The 22,209-nt window shown below is 39.7% G+C and overlaps 1 protein-coding gene across 2 annotated transcripts in view; it reads right to left on the bottom strand.

The window, feature by feature from the left end:
• The window catches only part of ncanb (neurocan b), a 187,216-nt gene that overhangs the window by 162,581 nt on the left and 2,426 nt on the right, over positions 1 to 22,209 (bottom strand). Inside the window, exons 2-3 of one of the 2 annotated variants that reach the window (XM_038716258.1) lie at positions 19,102 to 19,389; positions 18,628 to 18,704 (exon numbers count right to left, since the gene is read on the bottom strand). The gene's annotated coding sequence lies outside the window, so the exon portion shown is untranslated. The remainder of the gene's footprint in view (positions 1 to 18,627; positions 18,705 to 19,101; positions 19,390 to 22,209) is intronic. The other variant, XM_038716259.1, reaches the window with a different exon arrangement.

Below are 22,209 nucleotides of genomic sequence, written 5' to 3'. Positions count from 1 at the left end.
ACTCCGGTTGCCCCGGCCTTTTGTGGAGTTTGCACGTTCTCTCCGGGTGCTCCGGCTTCCTCACACCGTCCAAAGATGCAGACTAGGTTGATTGGTGACCCTAAATTGTCCTTAGGTGTGAATGTGAGTGTGAGTGGTTGTTTGTCTATGTGTGGCCCTGCGATGGACTTGTGACCTGTCCAGGGTGTACACCGCCTGCCTGATCTCAGCTGGGATTGGTTCCAGCCCCCCGCGACCCTGTACGCAGGATAAGTGGTTGACGATGGATGGATGGATGGACATTCATCCGGTGTGTTTTTGCTTTGTTAATCTTTTTAAACACATGCTTGTGTATATGCATGCTGGTTTCTTTAATGTTGTATAAGAATGGATATATTGCCAACCTCTTATATAAAGAACTCCACATCCTTAACTGCCTAGTTATTAATAGTAATCTTAATTATAATCATTAATTTAATTATTTAATTATCAGATTCCAAATTGATAATTTAGTATATCTTAATAAGACTCAATTAGGTAATTGGCTATACGTTTTCTCTTCTTTAAGAGACTTGCCACGAGGTGAATTTAACACAAGTTAAATTATTTATTAATTAGTGAATAATAGTAATAAGTCATTATTATATTATGTAATATAAATATTTACCCTAATCCCCAACAACTACCATTTAAGAGGCTTTGTAGCGACCTGGAGGTAAACTAATCCTACAGTATGAGCATATATACATGTTTAACCTAAAGCCTATGGGACAACGTAAATGGAACCATGAAACATATTATGAGATATACCATTCCAAACCACTGTGCTGTGATAGGGAACATTGTCGAGGGACTGACAGACACAGAACAAAAGCGTTATATAGTATCTGTGCTGCTAACATGTGAATTTAGTCATTTCCAGATTTGAAAACCCAAGTTAAGTTAGAGTATAAAAACCATACACCTTCATGCAGGTGTAAACTGTGTGAAAATGATTAGATGATACAAGTCAGCTGTTTACTATTGTGCCACAACTAACTCACAGCTCCATTTAAGGCTTAAGTGATGCTGGCCCTTTTCATCAAAGTGAAAAACTACTCAAAGAGATATTTTGCAAGAGTGTTTGGCACGCATGTTAAATAAAATTGAAATGTGAGATCAAAAAAATCATGGTCAAGAGTGAGAAAGTATTTATAATAAAATATTGGAGAGGAATGAGTGTATTTTTGGGCAAAATCAAAAACCTGACAATGTTAAGGTTCCCCAGTATAACACAGAAAACCTATTTGGACCCAGAATGTAGACACTAAAGCGCGGCAGTTCAGTGTTTATTTACAAAAGGGTGAGTTAAACTTAGCAGCGTGAAGAAGCAGGCAGTCCGGAAAACAAACAATGACTAAAGTAACAGAAAATCCAAAGGTAATCCAAAACACAGCACGGAATACAGGGGCACCAGACAACACATCCAAACCAACAATCCCACAACAAAAAAGACAAAGACAGTCTTAAACACACAAAAAGAGAGGTGGCAAACGAGGCACAGGTGACAACACAAGCAACACTGACAGGAGGCAATACAAGACAACTTCAAAATAAAACAGGAAAAACAGAACAAACAAAGCATAACAAGGAGAAAATACAATACAGATAGTAGGGGATAAATGGGATGGCAGGGGACAAAGAGAATAGAAATGAGAGGGAAAGGAAATAATAATACAGTAAAACAGAAAACGGATATAAACCACTACAGACAAATCACTGAACATAATATTGATGCAAATTACTACTCTCTCTTTAATAGAGATATTAAAGAGATGGTTACCTCAGTATAAGGCCTATACTGAATAGAAAATCTCAAATGGTAATTATTGTCTCACAGGATTACTCCTCATATTGACCAACCATAAAGATCTATACGTAGATGTTATTTGATCAGTGTGAAAGCAAAGATAATCAAAAGACAAGATGGACAGAGATCGGTAAGAAGGAGAGATGAGGCTTGAGGGGAGCTGAAAGGGTACAATGAAATAAAAAAAACAAATGCTGTTGGCTGAGAATAGAAGGCAGAGAGAAAAATAAAGGTTATGAAGAAAGGAGACAGAGGATGAGTAAGAGGCTAGGTGGCAGGGGATTTGGTTTGGGGAAGTAGTGGGAGAGGGGGCGGTAAAAGGCAAAGAGTTTGTGAGACAGAAGTGGCAGAAGGGAATCCACAATTCGAGCCCATTGGGACCAACATTATTCTTTGTAGTCCTGACCTGAAACAGCCCCAGTGTTGTGTGTTTATGGGTGTGTGTCCCTGACTTGTTAAACTCCAGACAACCTCCTCTTTCTGTGAAATCAACATCGCTTTAATCTTGCATGCAGAGCCCTCTCTTCACACTGCATTTCACCTCATTTTAGCATTGTATAATCAGGAGAGCGGTCTGGCACGAGGTGTTTGTCAGGGCGAATTAAAATGAGGGAAAGAATATGTTTTGGTTACATCACAGTCCAAGTCCTGATGCTTTTATCTGCCCTGGCTAATGCAAATAGTTACTGAAGCCTTAAACAGCTCAAGTATCATAACTTGAAAAGTGATAAAACACTTGTAAGTAGCCTACTGTATGTTATATCAATAATTAATTTCATAAAATCAATGTAAAGTCACTATCCACAATACTCACTCAAGTATAAGTAGAGAAAGAGGCACGTATTGGCAGTACACCAATGTGTTTGAATGTTGTAATATTATATCCTTAAACTGACCATTTGCTAAGCCCCACCCCCTTGGTTACTGTTCCTACTCCATTAAAGCTTTCTATACTCACATAGAAAACTCTAAAATCATCAGACAGAGGCAGACAAAAGCAGCTTATTACTTGCTGGTGACCGCCAATTCGTTATTTGAAGTGTTTGTTGCTGGCAAACTTTATCAGCTGTAATAAGCTAGCTATTTAAGCTAACATTAGCTCCATGAGTTGACTGAAAGCGCTGTCTCCAGTTGACTTCTGTAATGTTTCCAGCTTACTCATTTCAAAAATGTTATGATCCATGCAGAAGACATGAAAGGCCCCTCGGCCTTGGAAGTCTGAAGTCTGGGTTAAGCTAGTTAGCCTGGCATTGTAACTTGTGCAGCTTAGGTGAGAACAAACAAACTGTTTGATCCATTTCTTACAATTTCATTGTTTTGGTTTTGGAAAGGCAAAAAAAGGGAAAAGGGCACATGTCTTTAACTCTTTTGATGCTGTGTATCAAGCCCTTTGAACACTGCATGGGGATGTGGAGAAATATGAAGGGTGACAAGCCTGCCTAGTTATGGTTGCAAAGCAATCATTGGACAATCACTGTTTAGAGGAGGGGTTTAGAGAAAGGACAATTACCCAAGTATATCAGCTGTGTTCCACAAAATGCTCTTGGTCAGATATCTACAAATGCTACAAGTGTGTTTCTGATATTTCTGCGTAATAAGTGTTAGGAAAGGGTAAGAAGAGCAGGGTATATTTTGAGTTGCCATTATGGCCCAACATGGAGTCATGATGCATAAAAAAAAGTGCATAACCAAATCCCTTTAAGGCTTGAGGTCATTCACAAAAACAAATTATAATGCTAATAGTCAAATTGGCTGTCACTGTAGGTGTTTCTTTATCCAGTAGTTGTTGTGCTCACTAACATTATTATGCATATACACACACTGGCAGCAACTCTACAGACAAGTTGCCAGAAGTCAATTAGTCTTGCACAACAGTTTTTCATTTATTGGCAAGGACAACCTGTCTGTAGCTGCAGCAATACTCTAGAATAGCTGTTTCTTGTTTATATTTGAAAGCGTTGATGAAGTAGCCCATTGATATCACTGGAAATCAGCTGCTTAAAAACAGCTGTAATGGGATGTAGCTTTTGGCAGACTGAATGAAGAATCAGCCTGTTGGTGCTGCTACACTGAGTGGAATCAGACACTGTCGGTTCAGAGGGGAAGCTCCCAGAGAGGAAATTTAGTTTGACTTTCTCACCCACAAACACTCACACTCACTCAAAAAAAATTTAAGGTTCTATAAAAGGCAGTGTTATCAAAAATACTGTGATTGTTTCTTAAGTATAATCTTACTCTATATATCTATATAATGTAAAAAAGTATGTTGAAGCTAAAAAAATAATTTGAGCGGCTGACTGTAGTTTATTTGTGGTGGAAACAGCCACAGAGATTAATTAAAGACGTAAGCAATCCTCCATATGAATGACTGTACTCACCACAGGGGCTCCTGTCTGGGCCACATCATTATCAGACTTCAAGCAAAAAATTCATACTTAAGACTCAATTGAGTTTAAATTGTTAATTGGCTCCACCGCTGGGGGTAATTAAACAAATTGTTTCCTTGAACAAAGAGTTTCCATTGGGCGAGAGAGAAAGGAACCAAACAGCATCATAGGAGTCATAGGAAATATCAAATGATGAGTACAGCACTGCTTCCATCCATCATTAGTTCATCTCTTGGTGATGATTAGTTTAACTTCAGTAATTGTGAGCTGTGACGCCACTCTTTTAGCACACAGACTCGCTCTCTACTTTTCTGTCTCTGTCCTGTTATCGTGTTTCCTCTGCCTGATTTATGTATTTTTTATGTATTTATTCAACTGTCCACAGCACATTGTTGGGCCGCATTTGAAATTATGGATGAAGTCTCTTTCATGATGCCATCTCAAACGCCATGTACTGCTCTATTTGATGTTGGCTGAGGAAGACAATTAAGGATGTATGAAACTTTTTTTCTTGTCTTTCCTCTTTTCTCACACTATATCTGTCACTCATTATCCTCTCACTAACACGCACACACACATATGCTGTAAAAACACTACCAACATTGCAGCATTCAGATAAATTCAGAACAACTGATAAGACTTACATCTAGCATCATAATATTGTAGTTCTGATATGTGTTTTAGCTGTCTACACATATCTGGCCCCTGTCAAAATATATCTACATTTCTGAAGAAGTCAGCAGGCTGACACATAGTAACAGGGGCTGTGTCACAACTAATGTTTGCCTGGAAACACAACCACCGATCTCAACAAGTTGACATGCATGCAGCTGAGCTAAAGAAGATACACTGCAGCACATACTGTAACCTAGCCACATCAAACTGCATACATACATCTATGATCAAACTCCTGCAACCCAAGTGCTTTAATACATCACATTTCTAACAAACATTTAAAGCAGTGACATGCCCTCATGCACATAACGAATTAAAGAAGCTAAGCAAGGATTGGGATTCCTGGGTATCTGTCATGACGCTACGATTACAAAATGATTCTTGATGCATTTTGATGGATGACATTTTCCATTCTTTTAGTTACTGTATAACCACATCCACATCAGCAGAATCATGAATGCTGATCAGGTAAAAAGTGAAATAATTTTTCTTCCATCATAATTTATTAACTCAACAGAACCTTGCCAGCTGGCAGGTTATGGCTACAGTACTGGCCTATTAGAAAGTATGCTACAAACATACTTCTTTTCAATAAAACAATGTTTTATCCATAAAGTACTAATTTAAAATTCCAAATAAGGAGTTTTGTGCATGCAAAATGGTTCAAGACACAATGAGGAATGAAAATATTTTTTTCTCTCCACAACCCACAGCTGTGCCGTGTGAATGTGTTCTGTAAGGGAGAGAAAGAATGAGCGAGAGAGAGCGAAATAAATAGAGAAATGAGCAACAAAGAAAGCCAAGAATTGGCTTTCCTGTGCTCTCTTTGAACCTTGCTGTTATCGAAATGACCCTGCAGCCAAGAGTACTTCCTGTTGGAAGAATCAATAACAGTGTGGACTGGACAGACAGTGTACAATACTGTGAAGGATCGTTTCTATGAATGTCATAAGGAGTGATCAACTTTATAGAAGAACTGCTCTATCTGGTCTAGTACTGAAAATATTAGTTGATTGATTGGTTCATTTTTTGGTTGAATTTGGATTTATCAACCAAAAATGATTCAAAAACATTATCTGGTTCCAGCTTCTCAAATGTCAGACTTTGCTACTTCATTCTGTTACCTCAGACATTACCTCGGGATAAGATGGGTATTTTTCACTGCTTTTTATATTTCATGGGCTAAATGTTTGAAAATAAATAATCAACAGATTAATCTAAAATAACATCTTTTAATCAATAAAATAATCATCAGTTATAGCCCAGTTCTGCACTTCACAAGAAACAAAACAACAATGGAACAGACTACACTTGGGCAGTGCTGGCCTTCAACAGAGATGCACAAGGTTGAGCTGAGCTCAATTAAACTGAAAACAAATGAGGATATACAGATAAAGCACATGAGCATGAAATAATATTGAAAGTAGGGGTACCACAGGCTTTGAGTCCAGCCAGGGATCCTTGTTGCAGGTCATCCCCATTCTCTCAGCTCTACTCTATCACTGAAAAGAAAGAAGTAGGCGGGATAATAAAAGCCCACCATTATGCAAGTCAGTGGTTTGGCATCAAAATTCAATTACCTTCCTGCCTTATTTCAAGCCATTGTTATTGTTGATGCCTCAGTCTGTTACAGAGAATAAAACTATTCTTGGAAAGATGTTTTTTTTCAGCATTACAAGTAAACCCAGAAAACATAAAGGTGTGTAGACAGGTGGCATTTGAAATCAACCCACACGTGAGGACGAGCAGGAGTACACAATGGAAAAGAAAGCTCTTAAGTGGGATTTGCACTTTGTCTCAGTTAAGTGAGCTTCACTCAGGTTACTAGCCCCCTTAAGGTTTATACAGGTTGTACATGAGCGAAGGTTAATAACCTGTGGTTGAGGTGATGTGGGGAAGTGATTAGGGGTAAGAGCCAAAAAAGTGCAAAAAAAAAAGAAATGCCATTAATTTTTTTTGGACTCCAATTATTTTATTTTAACGTTCATTGAACACCAACATAATAACACGTCTGGAGTTAGGTAGTTACTTTTTTTATGACATTTTGGTGCTATCTGATCTGAGTGCCGAGTGAGAGACACAGCAAAGATATGAGAGACAGAGAGAGAGAATGACGTGCTCTTTACAACAGATGTACATGTAATGCGCTTTAGCTTTTTTCTGCACTGCAGGAGTTTCACAAATTGTTATTACTATCATCATTGCAGTTTATAACATTTGTCTGTGTTGCAGCAAGGCCATTCAAGTGTTAGTGAGCTGGATTTAATATTGAAACACATACATAAACTTGCTTCTCTCTGAACAGCGGTATGAAGCTCAGTCACTAGAGAGATGAAACTGCAAATACAATTTCTCTCAATAAACGTATTCACTCGTAAAGAACATGGAGTCCTGGAGCTCCATATCCATGTGTAATGTCTTTGCCTTACTGTGGACCTAGCATATTCTTCACTACTTCCTGTAGATGTGAGGCACATCAAGTTATTTCTTCTTCTTTTTTAAATCAATTTACCCACTATCCACCATCTGGTAAATGGGTCGTGGCTGGCAAATATAGCAGTTTATTTTCATTTTACTGAGTTGGGAACTTATTTCTACAGATAGAGAGAAAATCATATTTCACCAGCAGATCTCAGTCCTGCTTGACATTGATGTATTACTTTGGTCTAGAGCATTCCCATTCACTTCTCAAGTAATTGCATTTAGATTCCAGCACCTGCATACTGGAAGAAAAATCTGAAATTCAAACAAACTCGAAAAATGCAATTATCCAGTTTTGAAAATGTGCCCGAGGGAACATATAAGATAATACTGTCTGAGACAATAACATATTTGATTGCAAGAGAATGACACTGGTAGAGCTCATGTCCACACAGATCATTTATGTTGGGGTGTGCTGAAGGAGAACATTCACAAAAATCCAGTCTTAACCGTGATACATGAAAGAAAATACTGTAGATGTGTTCCTTCAACCTATGCCAAGCTAATAAAGATGCATCGATCGATCGGCCGGTGACCAGAATTGTCAGAGAGACAGAGAGAGAGAGAGAGAGAGACGTTATCTTGTATGATGTTAGAAGACAAAGACACGGTGGATACAGTGGGTACGGAAAGTATTCAGACCCCTTTAAATTTTTCACTCTTTGTTTCATTGCAGCCATTTTCCAAAAATCAAAAAAGTTCATTTTATTTCTCAGTAATGTACACTCAGCACCCCATCTTGACAGAAAAAAACAGAAATGTAGAAATTTTTGCAAATTTATTAAAAAAGAAAAACTGAAATATCACATGGTCATAAGTATTCAGACCCTTTGCCGTGACACTCATATTTAACTCAGGTGCTGTCTATTTCTTCTGATCATCCTTGAGATGGTTCTACACCTTCATTTGAGTCCAGTTGTGTTTGATTATACTGATTGGACTTGATCAGGAAAGCCACACACCTGTCTATATAAGACCTTACAGCTCACAGTGCATGTCAGAGCAAATGAGAATCATGAGGTCAAAGGAACTGCCTGAAGAGCTCAGAGACAGAATTGTGGCAAGGCACAGATCTGGCCAAGGTTACAAAAAAATTTCTGCTGCACTTAAGGTTCCTAAGAGCACAGTGGCCTCCATAATCCTCAAATGGAAGACGTTTGGGACGACCAGAACCCTTCCTAGAGCTGGCCGTCCGGCCAAACTGAGCTATCGGGGGAGAAGAGCCTTGGTGAGAGAGGTAAAGAAGAACCCAAAGGTCACTGTGGCTGAGCTCCAGAGATGCAGTCGGGAGATGGGAGAAAGTTGTAGCAAGTCAACCATCACTGCAGCAATCCACCAGTCAGGGCTTTATGGCAGAGTGGCCCGACGGAAGCCTCTCCTCAGTGCAAGACACATGAAAGCCCGCATGGAGTTTGCTAAAAAACACCTGAAGGACTCCAAGATGGTGATAAATAAGATCCTCTGGTCTGATGAGACTAAGATAGAACTTTTTGGCCTTAATTCTAAGCGGTATGTGTGGAGAAAACCAGGCACTGCTCATCACCTGTCCAATACAGTCTCAACAGTGAAGCATGGTGGTGGCAGCATCATGCTGTGGGGGTGTTTTTCAGCTGCAGGGACAGGACGACTGGTTGCAATCGAGGGAAAGATGAATGAGGCCAAGTACAGGGATATCCTGGACGAAAACCTTTTCCAGAGTGCTCTGGACCTCAGACTGGGACGAAGGTTTACCTTCCAACAAGACAATGACCCTAAGCACACCGCTAAAATAACAAGGAGTGGCTTCACAACAACTCCGTGGCTGTTCTTGAATGGCCCAGCCAGAGCCCTGACTTAAACCCAATTGAGTATCTCTGGAGAGACCTGAAAATGGCTGTCCACCAACGTTTACCATCCAACCTGACAGAACTGGAGAGGATCTGCAAGGAGGAATGGCAGAGGATACCCAAATCCAGATGTGAAAAACTTGTTGCATCTTTCCCAAAACGACTCATGGCTGTATTAGATCAAAAGGGTGCTTCTACTAAATACTGAGCAAAGGGTCTGAATACTTATGACCATGTGATATTTCAGTTTTTCTTTTTTAATAAATTTGCAAAAATTTCTACATTTCTGTTTTTTTCTGTCAAGATGGGGTGCTGAGTGTACATTACTGAGAAATAAAATGAACTTTTTTGATTTTTGGAAAATGGCTGCAATGAAACAAAGAGTGAAAAATTTAAAGGGGTCTGAATACTTTCCGTACCCACTGTATATTACAAGCACAGACCAGGTAAACAGTGAACACACTTGTTAGTGTCGATTTCATTCGGCACCACGTTGGTTTTAATTGTTCTGATGGGCTCCGTCATTAACAACAAGCCTCCTCCACATGCGGCACACCTGCTGCTGTGAAAATGGATTTGCAGGTGGAAAAAGTTGCCCCAGAAACACAAGTTGTGTGTGCAACTTAACAGAGCAGACACATACAGGGAGAGAGCGACTGAGAGAGAGAGACTGGTGTAGGTGTGTGTCTTTTAAGAAAAAAGCAAGATACGGGTTTAATAGTTTGTGACTAAAAACTAAAATAAGGTGGGATAAGAATTAAGTAGACTTATTATAAAAAATAACCTAATAGAAACAGCGAAAAAGTTATTGTAATAGTCACTGTTTTATTATGAACCAGATATGGGGACTCGAGTTTGACACTCGGACTCGAGTCCGACTTAAGTCACACACACACTGACTTCAGATTTGACTTGAGACTCGTCCTTAAAAGAAATCAGACTTGACTTGGACTCTTGCTCAAAGACTTGTGTGGATCTCTGTTATGAACATAACTGAATGGAGCCCAGGAAGAATAGACAATGCTTATGCTGGTGCTAATGGGGAACCAAATACAGAAAAGTTACAAACATTGTTATGTATGCTGCCAATTATAGCTCTTGTCTCTTGCAATTGGCAGGTCAGACTTTTAAAAAATTGGAAATCAACCAAGAAAATCAGTGCATCTCTATAATCTAATAAAAAAATGGTGATTTGGTGATAACTATTTGTAGGGGTAAAAGTAATATTTATTTTCATTGATTAAATGTTAGTATTCCCATCACCATTTCCAAAAAAATGCAAGTTAATGTCTGCATGTTTGTTTTCTCTGATAAAGAGTCAGAAACCGAAAGCTATAAAATTTACAACACAATTGTTGTGAATTCATTCTTGATTCATTTATGATGACTGAGTCATTGTCTGCTCAATTCAGCACTAATAGTCTAACAATAATAATTATCACACATCAAGAGAAAAGCAAATCTGCATATACAATGTAAATAAAGTTATACTTGCATCCTTCAAAATACAGTAAGTCCTAATAAGACCTAATGAGGTAAATATTTATGTTTTATCTACTTCTGGACTGCACACAGAGAACTCTGGCTTTAGATGTATAAAGAATTTATGTATTGGGGTTTATGTAATGTATTTTTACTAGCCACATAAAATGTTTTTTTTTAATTGTGTGTAAATTCATGGTCATGGAGGATCAAGTGTAGCAATTTTGGTCGTCACCCCTTAACTCTCCATCCAGCACCATCAGGTCAAAATTTTAATTTGACCAATGCTTTTGTGTATGACCACGTATCTGCAGACCCAATTCCCATGGTAAACAATGACAGTGCAAACAAACAAACAACAAACTATAAATAAATGGAAAACTATGATGCTAGTAGAGTCTCAGTTAGTTAGTTCAACAATGTTGAAAGTAGAAGACAAGTAATTAGCCGCTCTCTCATAGCTCATTTCCACTCTCATTCTAGATGACAGTTTTCCAGTCCAGACCCTTTTGTTGTCAGCATTTTTAAATTCTTCTTCTTCTCAAAGTACAGGGTACCACTTAGTTAGAGAAGCAGAATCACATCAAATAAAACAATCCACAATCATGCAAAATCAGTGAATGTTGGAGAGCTGCAGTATAATGCATAATAATCTCATTAGTAAATGTGTGCACATACTGGGCTTTCAGATAAGACTCTTCAGTCAAAACTTGTTCAGAGCCGACATCAATTGACTTTTCACTGTGTTCAATAAATAAGAATGAATACTTGGATCTTCACTATACATTGCTATGAATGGTACCTTGCACATAGAGGAATAACATTCTAAAACATAGAATTAAAAAATCTCATTCAGACACTGTATACATTTGTCATCAGTAAGCATAATGGTCAAATTACTCTAAATGCATTTAACTGTTCATCATGGAAGTAGGACGATGTTTTTAATCTGTAGTGGCTGTGGTAAACAAATACTGAATACTGATGAAGAATAGGCGACTGAATGTGGACATAAAGTGACTGTCTCAGATGACTGTACATTTTCCAAACTAAAACATTCACTATTTTTCCATATCTAATGTAAAAGCTCGGAGTGGCTGCGAATAAGTTGTACTTGGTCAGGCAATTAAGTGAATTGAGCGGTCCATTGGATTCCCGCTTTTGCCTTCCTGCTACCATTGCACTACTGTAAGCCTCACTGCATCAGTAACTAAGTCAGTTCTCCTACCTGTGCAATACAGTAAATCTATGACCATATGTTCTACAGGATGACCTGAGACAGATAGACCTTTCAACAGCTTCTACTGATATATAACTCATTTGCTTTCTGATGCAGTAGTTAATTAGGCTTGACCAAGGACCCTGTCTGTGGGCAAACTAGCAGATCACTGCACACTGCCTGACCTGGCCATAAATTATGTCTCAAGAGTTGCTGCAAGCCAAGCAAGCCAAAGATATATGGACTATGTGTTTGCTTCAGGACATTATGGGATACTTTAGTTACAGAACAATGCTCGGGCTTTATTATTTTAAATAATTAATTTCTTCTTTTATTGCAAAAGGGTGACAGTATTTTTTTCTAGCCCTACCTGTCTCTTTAGTATCACATACAATTATGCAATCAGACTGCACTGATACCATTTCTGCACATGAAAATGAATATTGCTGCCTGTTCACTTGCATGTGACCCAGTCTTTTCATTACAACCTTTATGAAAGACTCCCTAACAGTTGCATTATATGCAATGCTCTTCCAATTTAAAATATGCTCCTATTGTGAACACTTTCAAATTGAAGCACTGTCCTCCGCTTTAACATTAAAGGACCTGACAGAGACAGAGTGAGGGAGGTGGGAGGAGGGGACAGGAGGGAGTTGTTGAGTGTCTGCTGATGGCCTAACTCAATTTCAGGGAACACAATGGAGCCAGAGGCTGATTTCCAAAAGGCAAATTGTCATTCTGAGCAGTATTGCACCTGTCTGGTGAGTTCATCTCCTGTGCCGTGGCTGTACTCAGGGGAAGAGGCCTGGACCAAAGGAGAGGACCACATTATGGTGGACCCTGTGATGGGAGGGAATTGGAAGTGAAACAGTTTGAAATGCGTTTCAAATGCATTGAAATGAAAATCGAGCAGGCTCTTATGGCTGCCATTGGAATCTATTCAAAAAGGCACTCAATTGGTTTTGACCAGATTGAGTGGGTGAACAGGCGGGGATCGAGTGAATCGACCCAGACAATGATGCTGTTGCCTTGGTGACGGACCGAGGACCCTGATCCCCGGGACTTCTGCCGCCAGTCCTTGTACTCTGAACCCCAACCCCCCAACGCCCCCCCATCACCACAGAAACACACATACACCCATCCTCCACCTCTATTATTTCTCCATCTTTCAGACTGTGGGTGTACTATCAGCTGCAGGTCCCCCCTCTTCATGCAGTGCTCCAATTACAAAGCTGTCTGCACAGATTAAAGAGGCAGCCCATCTGACAGCAGCTAAACACTTCAACACACACACGTCACACACACACATGTCACACACACACACGCACTGTGCTGTGCAAGCAAACAGTACATCTAACCCCATCAACATAGAAACAGAGACATCTGCACATGTACATCCCCTGACTGCTTTGCTCTACAGCATAACAACTTACCTGACACTCTTAACCACACATACGTATGCACACATCTGTCAGCCCAACACACTTGACCGCATCGACTGTATACACACCTACACACAAGCCTCCACCCCCTGGCTGCTGTCTGTCACATCCAGGAAGAAACAACAAGCCATAATGACAATGAGAGCGCCTAATTGAAGGTGCCATCTTTTTTAATTGTTGTAGAAACAATTTGCCACAGTCAAACTAGGTAGCGCTGCATGTTCAGGTGTCTACACAATCGCAGCTGTCTGAAAGGTTTTTCAGCTCATGTCCCTGACCTCGTTCTGAGGCAGGTACTCTGGTGCTAAGACACGATCCCAAGAAAGCAGGCAGGCTAATCTTCTCTCTATTACAGTCATTTTATGTTCCCATCATTCACTCACCCATCTCTTACATCATTACCTGCTTTATGTGTGAATGACTGCCTTGAGCTTGGAAAAACAATTTACCTCATTTGCCCCTCAATCTCTTTAACTCTATACTACTATGTTAAATAAATCATAGTGTAATAACAAATATAAGCAAATGTAGGAAACCCTTAATGCTTCTTCTATCTATTCAGAAAGATATGAGATGAAATCATTCATTCCTTTTGAATTGACCATATTTAAAGGACTAGTGCGGAGTGATCACTGCAAATGGTACAGCTATGTACGAAATATATATTATATATAGCGTATAGACTAAGCGGCAACCTCTGGGGCTGAAAAAACTGAATTTCATTGAACGGCCACTTGAGACTGGCTCCAAAAGAAAGTCAATCTCCAAACAACCCTGTTCAAATGCCCAACTTTAAAGCAAAAAATAAACACATTTACAGTCTGGAACAAAAACCGGTTTTGCTCACTATAGCAAGACTTACATTCTTCTTAGAAAGAAAGAAAATCAGAAGGTCAGACCCTTTAACAAATCAGAATCGCAATCCTTTCTAATCGCTATATGTGTGTTTTCTCAAGGTGATTCCTTCACCTACTATTTTTGTGGTCTCTGATTTTCCTACCATCTACAGCTCTGGAAAAATTAAGAGACCACCCCATATTTGTCTTAAATCAGTATCTCTACATTTATAGAAACCATTCCCTTCCAGTGGCTGTTAACATCCAACACAGGTACACCTCATTCTACTTAATGAGGTACTGATTAAGTGATCACTTGAGCCAAATTTTACTTAACAAGAAAAAGTATAAAAAACACTGCTGTGGTCATCACTATCCTCTTGCTGGATGGCAAAAGCAGTGCCAGTAGCACCTCAAAGGTAATCTGAACAGAAAAAGGACAATTAAACAGGCTTAAAGAGTTGAAAAGAAGGGTTCAATTCTGGCTTTACTGGCAGAAGGATATAGTGAGTGTCAGGTTGCTTCCATCATCAAGACGGCACTTCATAAGAACAAGGTCAAACATAAAACATTTTGGACAACAAGCTACAGACTAGTAGAGGGCGAAAACAATTGTCCACTGACCAGGATGACGGCCAAGTCATTCAAATATCACTCAAAAACTTTTTTGTGCAAAACTTTTTTTTTTCACTGCAACCCAACATCACCTGTCAATGCGCTGAATCGACCAATCACCGTAGGATGACATCAAGTGATTTACAAAAAGAATGGCGAACAGCAGCTGGGGAGGTGCACGGCGAGGATTGTTCGAAACCGGCTCCTTGGGGCACGGCTGAATTTGTGCGAAGCTAGAAAAAAGCCCTTCAACAATGAGAAGCAAAGACAAGCCAAGCTAAAGTTTGCAAAAGACCATACGTTTTGGACTGTAGAGGAGTAAGGTCATCTTCTCTGATGAGTCCAATTTTCAGCTTTGACCATCACCTGGTCATCTAATGGTTAGACGAAGACCTGGACAGGCCTACAAACCACAGTGTCTGGCACCCAGTATTAAAGATGGTGGAGGATCGGTGATGATTGGAGAGAGGGAGCGACGGGGCGAGAGGAGATGCTGAAAGAATATATGCACTGTGCAGCGCTCTGTCATCAAATACGATTTTACCCATTTTAAATAGTAACAAAATCAATTGAAAATCAGCGTTGATAATGTGGCAGGCCGCCACAAATAAATCAGTATGTAGGAAACGCCTACTGTAGAGGTTTTCCAGCATGATCTTTGCCTTTATTAAGGCAAGGGTGTCAAGTAAAATTAATTTGCTGAAGGCTGCAGTACATAACGTGAGGTTACACGCTGCAACATTATCCTCCTTTGATCACGTTACAAGACCAGTAACAGCTCGCATGGGTCTCAGTTATTGTTGACAGTTAAAGATATATATTAGCAAGTTATGGCATAAGAGAGAAAAGGCTTAATAGCCAATGGTAACTTACATGGTGATCAACCTCCTTTATCCATCATGGTTGGTGATTTATTTATTTTTTATTGTAGAAAACACTTAATGGCTTATTTCAACAACCCGAAACATAAAACGGTGTTGAAACAGTATTAGATTACAAAAAAGCCAAAAGAAAACAAACCAAAAGAAAGAAGGTAATTGTGAGTCTTATTAAAGTATGATAATGTGCTTCTGTTTTGCAAGGATCTTGCTAAACATGGTTGATGGATTTTATAGTTTAAGTCTGAGAACGTACGCCGCTTTAAATGTTGCCGCCGCAAGGAATTGTGGGACGGCATCCGGACCATCCCTTCCTTTCAGAAAGGATGGTCTGGTGCACCCTATGCTAAAGGAGATATGAAAGGAAGCATTGAGGCACCTTTCCTTAGCTTTTAGAGAATCTGAACAGCTCTTATCATGGCTGCCACTGAAATACTTCCGGTTTACTTCACTCAGTTAGGAACCTTCCTAAGTAAAAAAGACTTTTTCGAACGCAGCCCATGTCTCGCATAGCAGGCCTTGATTCAGAGCGGTGCCGTTTACACCCTCCCCTTGTCTGTACTTGGGGAAGTTGGCCAAGCAAGTGGGCTTTCCGGGAGGGGCCCTTAAAGCGAAAGGAGCTAAAACTGAGTGTTCAGAAAGAGGGAGAAAAGAGTTGCTGAAGCAGTGGACAGTATGAGAGAAATATGTTTTTTGAACATTAAAGCATGTAAACATTTTCTAGTAGAAACCCTAAATACGAATGAACTTCAGCATTCTGCAGCACCTTTAAAATGCTAAAATCTTACCTAACAGAATATATAGATGGACAGCGCATCTCTACTTCCTCCCACTTCACAGTAATTCATACATATGCATACTTACAATTTTTATGTTTGGCCCATGTCCCATACACTAATGCTTGTTTCACACAACACGATGCCAGTGTTGGGCGCGGTGCATACAAAGTCAATACAAAGACACAGAGGGACGTTTTTTCCTGCCAGCGCACTGGAGCCGATGCGAAATGCGTGACCATGCAAAATATCGTGTGCAACGCTCCATCGCAGGAGTTGAAATCGTTCAACTTTTCATGTGACGCTGTGTCGCAATAGCCTATCAGTGTTCAGACTGTCTGGACGTCACCGACGACTTTTAAACACCCGCAGTCAGACAGGATTCTGAAAATGGAGCTGTTTACCAGCAGGAGGAGCTCAGCGTTAATTGCTTTTATTAAATTAACTTTTTATTTGTATTTTTTGGGATTAAAACATTGATTTATTGTCAGTACCAAGCTACCGTGTTTCCAGCCACACAGTTGTTATTGTAGCTGCCAAAGCTCTGTGGGACTACTTCCTATTTATACAGACAGGACAAAACAGGAGATCACTTAGATAAAAAAAAAAAGCAAAATTCAGAAAGTTGAACTACTGGGTAAGTTCAGAAAATATGTCAGTTACCTGATTCCAGCTATCGTTGTACTTTAATATGAAAGAAGTTATAGCATAGCCCTGATCGACTTGAACTTCATTCAGAAAACATGAATTTTAAAAGTTGTAATCTTGTCATCTTGCGGACAGACCGAGACAAAGCCTGGCATAATAATTTTAACAAATCGAATTTCAGCATCAGTTTGATCCATTAATTGCAAATAAATCATACATAAATGTCTTTTTTGGGTTCATACATCTGTAGTAATGGAGGAGTTGTATTTATTCCCGTTGTCACGTTGTGTGTGAACACTAATGCGAGCCACGATAAACATGATTTGTGTTGTGTGTGTGAAGCCGGCAAATCATGCAGGGGGTGGGGTTTATGGCCTATACTGCAACCAGCCACCAGGGGGTGATCAAGATGTTTTGGCTACAATTGTCGTTGTGTCATCTTTACAATCTATGATTTAAACATTCAAACACAGACCCAAAGCAAAATTAGCATTCATTTTTCATAATATGTGGGTCATTTAAGCAGAAAAACTAAAAACTTGAAATGACTGAGGAAACTCTCCAGAGGAAACGAATTAAACTTTTAGCTTCTGAAATAAATTTTTTAGACACTGTGGAGCTCAGGATTTATCAGGAGGACGGCTGCTATAATTTCACTGTATGAACCTTGACTGTGTGTGACCTTTTGGATGTGTAGAAGAACACAGAATATAAATGGTGATTCCGATGTTACACACAGTCATTACTTTCCACTTGTTAATATAAAGATTTTTTTATTGCTGCAGCTTTTTAAAATTTACACCAACATAGAGAAGAACGTGTGTGGTTCTGTTTACCATGACAAAACGAATTTCTATCCGCTCTATGGAGCTAAATTATGAAGCAAAAAGGCATGTTTATACTTTGTTTGTTTGCGTGTGGGTGTAAAATAAAAAACGCATTCATTCTCCCTGTTCAGAAGGGAGTTACTAAAGTATATACTGCAGCTTAACACAACCAACCTCAAGGTTTTTGCAGTAGTTGGCAACAGCCTTCACCTTTTTGTTCAGTTGTGAGTTGTTTGAGTCTGTTTCTCTCTTTTTTTTTTACTCACTCTTTCTCTCTCTCTGTTTCTCAGACACACACACACACACACAGTTTTCATCTTTCTTTCTGTGACCTCTTCTTCAAACAGAATCTTGAGAAAATACTTTAAGGCGCAAATTGTGTGAATAATTAAAAGCAAGTACGTCAGTTTGTTCCTAAAAAGTGCATTATTGGACATTATAACTAATGGTGCAAGTTGAGACAGTCTGATTCAGCTTCTCATGGTGGTAAACCTGAGTTGTAATCAAACTAAACCACCAAGATTCTGCGGGTAAATAAAGTTAAGGGGATATGCACTTAACAAGACTTCTGTTCACCTGACACCAAGTATTTAGGACATACCATTACCTCGTACCAGCAGTCACTGATCCAGTCTGACATGGGAAAAAAACACCTGACAAATGGCATTGAGTGAGGCCTGACAATACAGTGCATTGCCTCCTCTTACCTTTAGAGAACGGGGGAGGGTAGGGTCTGTGAAGTGCTGCTCTGATGCTCGGCTGCTCATGTTCACAAGGTGTGCTTCTGTGAATAAAGAGAGACAAAGAGATTAAGCGGATGGGAGGTGGGGTCGTGCGTGCAGCCGGGCTAGCTGGGACACAGAGTAACGAAGATTAGTTCTCCTCCGCGTCTAGACAGCTGAAGAGCTGAAGAGAGGTGAAGGCAACGATGTGTAAGACTTCAAAGATCAAAGAATATGTCTATCTAGCACCACTCATATAGTCTTAGATGTCACTGCTGGTGTGTAATTGCAAATAAATGCCTTCTAAAAACAGAAGAATGTCAAAGCTTTTGCCCATCCGTCTCATTTCTCTTCTATTGTTCTAGTCTCTAGCTATAACCTGAACCTTAACATTCAAGTGAAATTCCCTCAACCATGAGATCCCCTGCTACTCCTCATGACAAATCCCCGTGACCTCACCATGAAATGATACGCTCTAGCTTCTCTTTACACTGTGGTGTCCAATGGGCGCCTGCTAGTGCTCCAGTTATTACTACAGGCCCACTTCCTTGCTCGGATATCAGAGACCAGGCGCGCGGCTGTGTCAGTGAGGCAGCAGGCGGAGAGGGGTGAGCGTGGCATGTCCTGTGGGCCTCCAACCACATCACGAGCAAGCAGGGATTCTGACTAGTGGAGCATGAAGCAGAAGCAGCCACACTTCATAAATCCTGCCCATCGCGACACTGCACATAGTCTGGGATGCAAAGCCTGGGGGAACAAAAGCAGTTCTTACATGCTATACAATATAGTAGTGGGCATACACCTGCATTATAGCCTAACTGTCTTCAGGCAGCACAAGTATTATGTTGTTATATCTTGCCTTAGTAAACAAGTTCTGAATAATTTAAACCAATATTTTAAACTTTTTATCTATATTTGCTTGTCCCCTTGAATTGCATGTGTCCACATACACATTTACAGCACATATATAGCACGTATATAATTCTGCCAGCAAAGGCTCTAAGTAATCCCTGAGTTCCATTAGGCGCCAGGCATCCATCAATCCCTCAGTAATTTACAGCTGTGAAAGCATGCGCGTCCACCTTCACACCGCCTGGAAGAATAATACAAAACAGAGAAGAATGTGAACTAACTCAGCGTTCACACAAACAGAGCTGCAGACAACGAATCAAATCTGACGCTCCTTCGTTGTGAGTGAATAAATTACGAGTGATTGCTTTGTAATGAAGGCAGCGGAGCATATTGTGCAAATGCTGTGCTTTTTAATGATTTAATTAGAGAACCTCACTCAAACTGGAGCAGAAAATTTCGACATGGAGATGAGCGAGGAGCACTGCCAGAAAACGGCACCACGACTCAAGATCCTGTGTTAATTGCTGCAGCAGTCGACAGATGTGCCTCACGTTTCAGCCCATTTCCTGCTTTATTCAAATTAGTTGGACCCCAAAGAATGCCAAACGTTGTCTTCCTAAACTAAATGATTTACAACCACTAAGCGCCGAAAGCAGCATTGTTTCATTCTAATTTCCGACATACTCTACCCACTTTATAACAGGAGTGAGGACTGTGGCTTCAGGCAGCTGAGCTGAGTGTTAAATCATTATCTATTTTGTCCCAAAATTACAATTGTAATAGCTACAACTTCTAACAACCAAACTTCAGAAGTTTCAGATATCTTTTGTTCAGGCTTAGCGTACACCACCAGTGAAAATACTTTGAAAAAGATTTGGTTCATTTACATTAAGACACGCAAAGCAATATAAATATAGAATAAACAAATGTGCATTGTCCAAAAAAAAGTTACTAAAGCTAAATAAACAAACTGATTTCTGAATTATTCCATTATTTTTTAATATTTTTAATTGTCACATGCTACCTTAATTTTTTTTTTAAATATAAATAAATACATTTCCAACATAAATTGGTGCAGACAATTTCTCCAGAATGCATGAGAATTAAGTGTTTAATGCTAAAACCTTTCTGGGGGAGGACAGCCACACCCACCACTCATATATCTCAGCATTTAATATTTCTTCAAAATAGTGTTAAAATATCTTGTCATCTTGTTCTTGTGAACCCGATATTGTGCATCGTCACGTCTCTTGAGCTAAGTGTATTGTTACACCCCTAATCTGAGCCCTTAAGTCTCCACCACTTTTCATCACAAAGTGAAGCCCTTGACTAGACCTTCTATTTTCACACCGACTCCCCCATCGCCCCAGAAAGCCTTGTCCAGGCGGACCTCTCCTCAATCAAACTAAACTACAAGAAAAGTTGAGTAAAGTCACAAAGTCCGTGCAGCAGGAACAGCTCGATGTGTTGTAGTGCTGCCCCAGCCCCAATGCTGTGTCCCTCCTCTGACAGCAGCACAAGCATTAATCACCAAACTCATTAAGACAAATCTACCCAAGTGCCCACAGCTCATAAACTCTGGAACAGACCTTAGTGACTGTTTTACCTCCTGAAGCATCTGCTTATTTACCTCTCAATACAGTCAACACGAGCTTCAACTAATGTTTTTTTTCACAGTTGATTAATCTGTCGATGTTTGGTCTATAAAATGTCAGAAAATTGTAATTGTGTATTGTAAAAATCAGTGTTTCCCAAAGCCCAAGGTGATGTCCTCAACTGTCTTGTTTTGTCCACAACCCAAAGATATTCAGTTTACTTTCATAGAGAAGTAAAGAAACCAGAAAATATTTACATTTAAGAACCTGGAATCAGAGAATTTTGACTTTGTTTTATTTTTAAAAAATCACTCAAGCTGATTAATTTAATAGTTAATTGAGAGAATGGAATAATCGATTAATTGTTGCAGCTCAACAGTTAACCCACCCATATACCCATTTCAGATAACACAAGGCTATGGCTGTTTATCTCCATCATCTCTATTCATAGTCTAAGTTTAAATTTCTTACCAGAAAACCTTCACAATCAGGTCTATTTCCCCAAAATACCACAGCTGTGCCAATCAGTAGGCCACTTAATGAGCCGTCCATCTTAATAGTTTGCCTCAATTGCTCACCCAGGTGAGAGACACTGTTGTTATCCCCAGATCAATGTGAACAATAAAAGAAAATCTTATTTTTTGAATGACACTGGTGACCAAGGAGCTGCACTGAAATTGCAAACAATGGAAATCCAGTACGCACTCCTCTCAAGAAGAACGTCAAATCATAATGAATAAAAAATGAGCAATATATCTGTCAAGAGTTACCCTGATTCTGTTGCCAAGGCTTGTGAAGATTGCTGGATAGTGTAACCTAAATGTCTCCATTAGGTAAAAGGAGAAATCTGTCTTTTTTTTTGGCGCTGAGCTAAGAAAGCTCACACGCAGAAAGACAACCCACACAATAGTACGCTCCAAGGTCCCAGCTTGAATAGACACACTTTCCTAATGCTTCTCACTGCTCCATCATCCAGGCACAGTGGGCATATTTTTCATTGAAACAATATTTAATGGTCACACTGAGGTTATGAAAAGATTTCCTTCTCACACAGACAGCCTTCTGTTCCCCTAAGGCTGCACTGAAGGGAACACTACGGGTGCAGTCTATTGCCATGATC

The sequence above is a fragment of the Micropterus salmoides genome, unplaced genomic scaffold (genome assembly GCF_014851395.1).
Source record: "Micropterus salmoides isolate LMB-PRFRI ecotype aquatic unplaced genomic scaffold, ASM1485139v1 Ms_hic_scaffold_13, whole genome shotgun sequence".
NCBI classification, from domain to species: Eukaryota; Metazoa; Chordata; class Actinopteri; order Centrarchiformes; family Centrarchidae; genus Micropterus; species Micropterus salmoides.
This window is presented reverse-complemented; position numbering and strand designations above follow the sequence as displayed.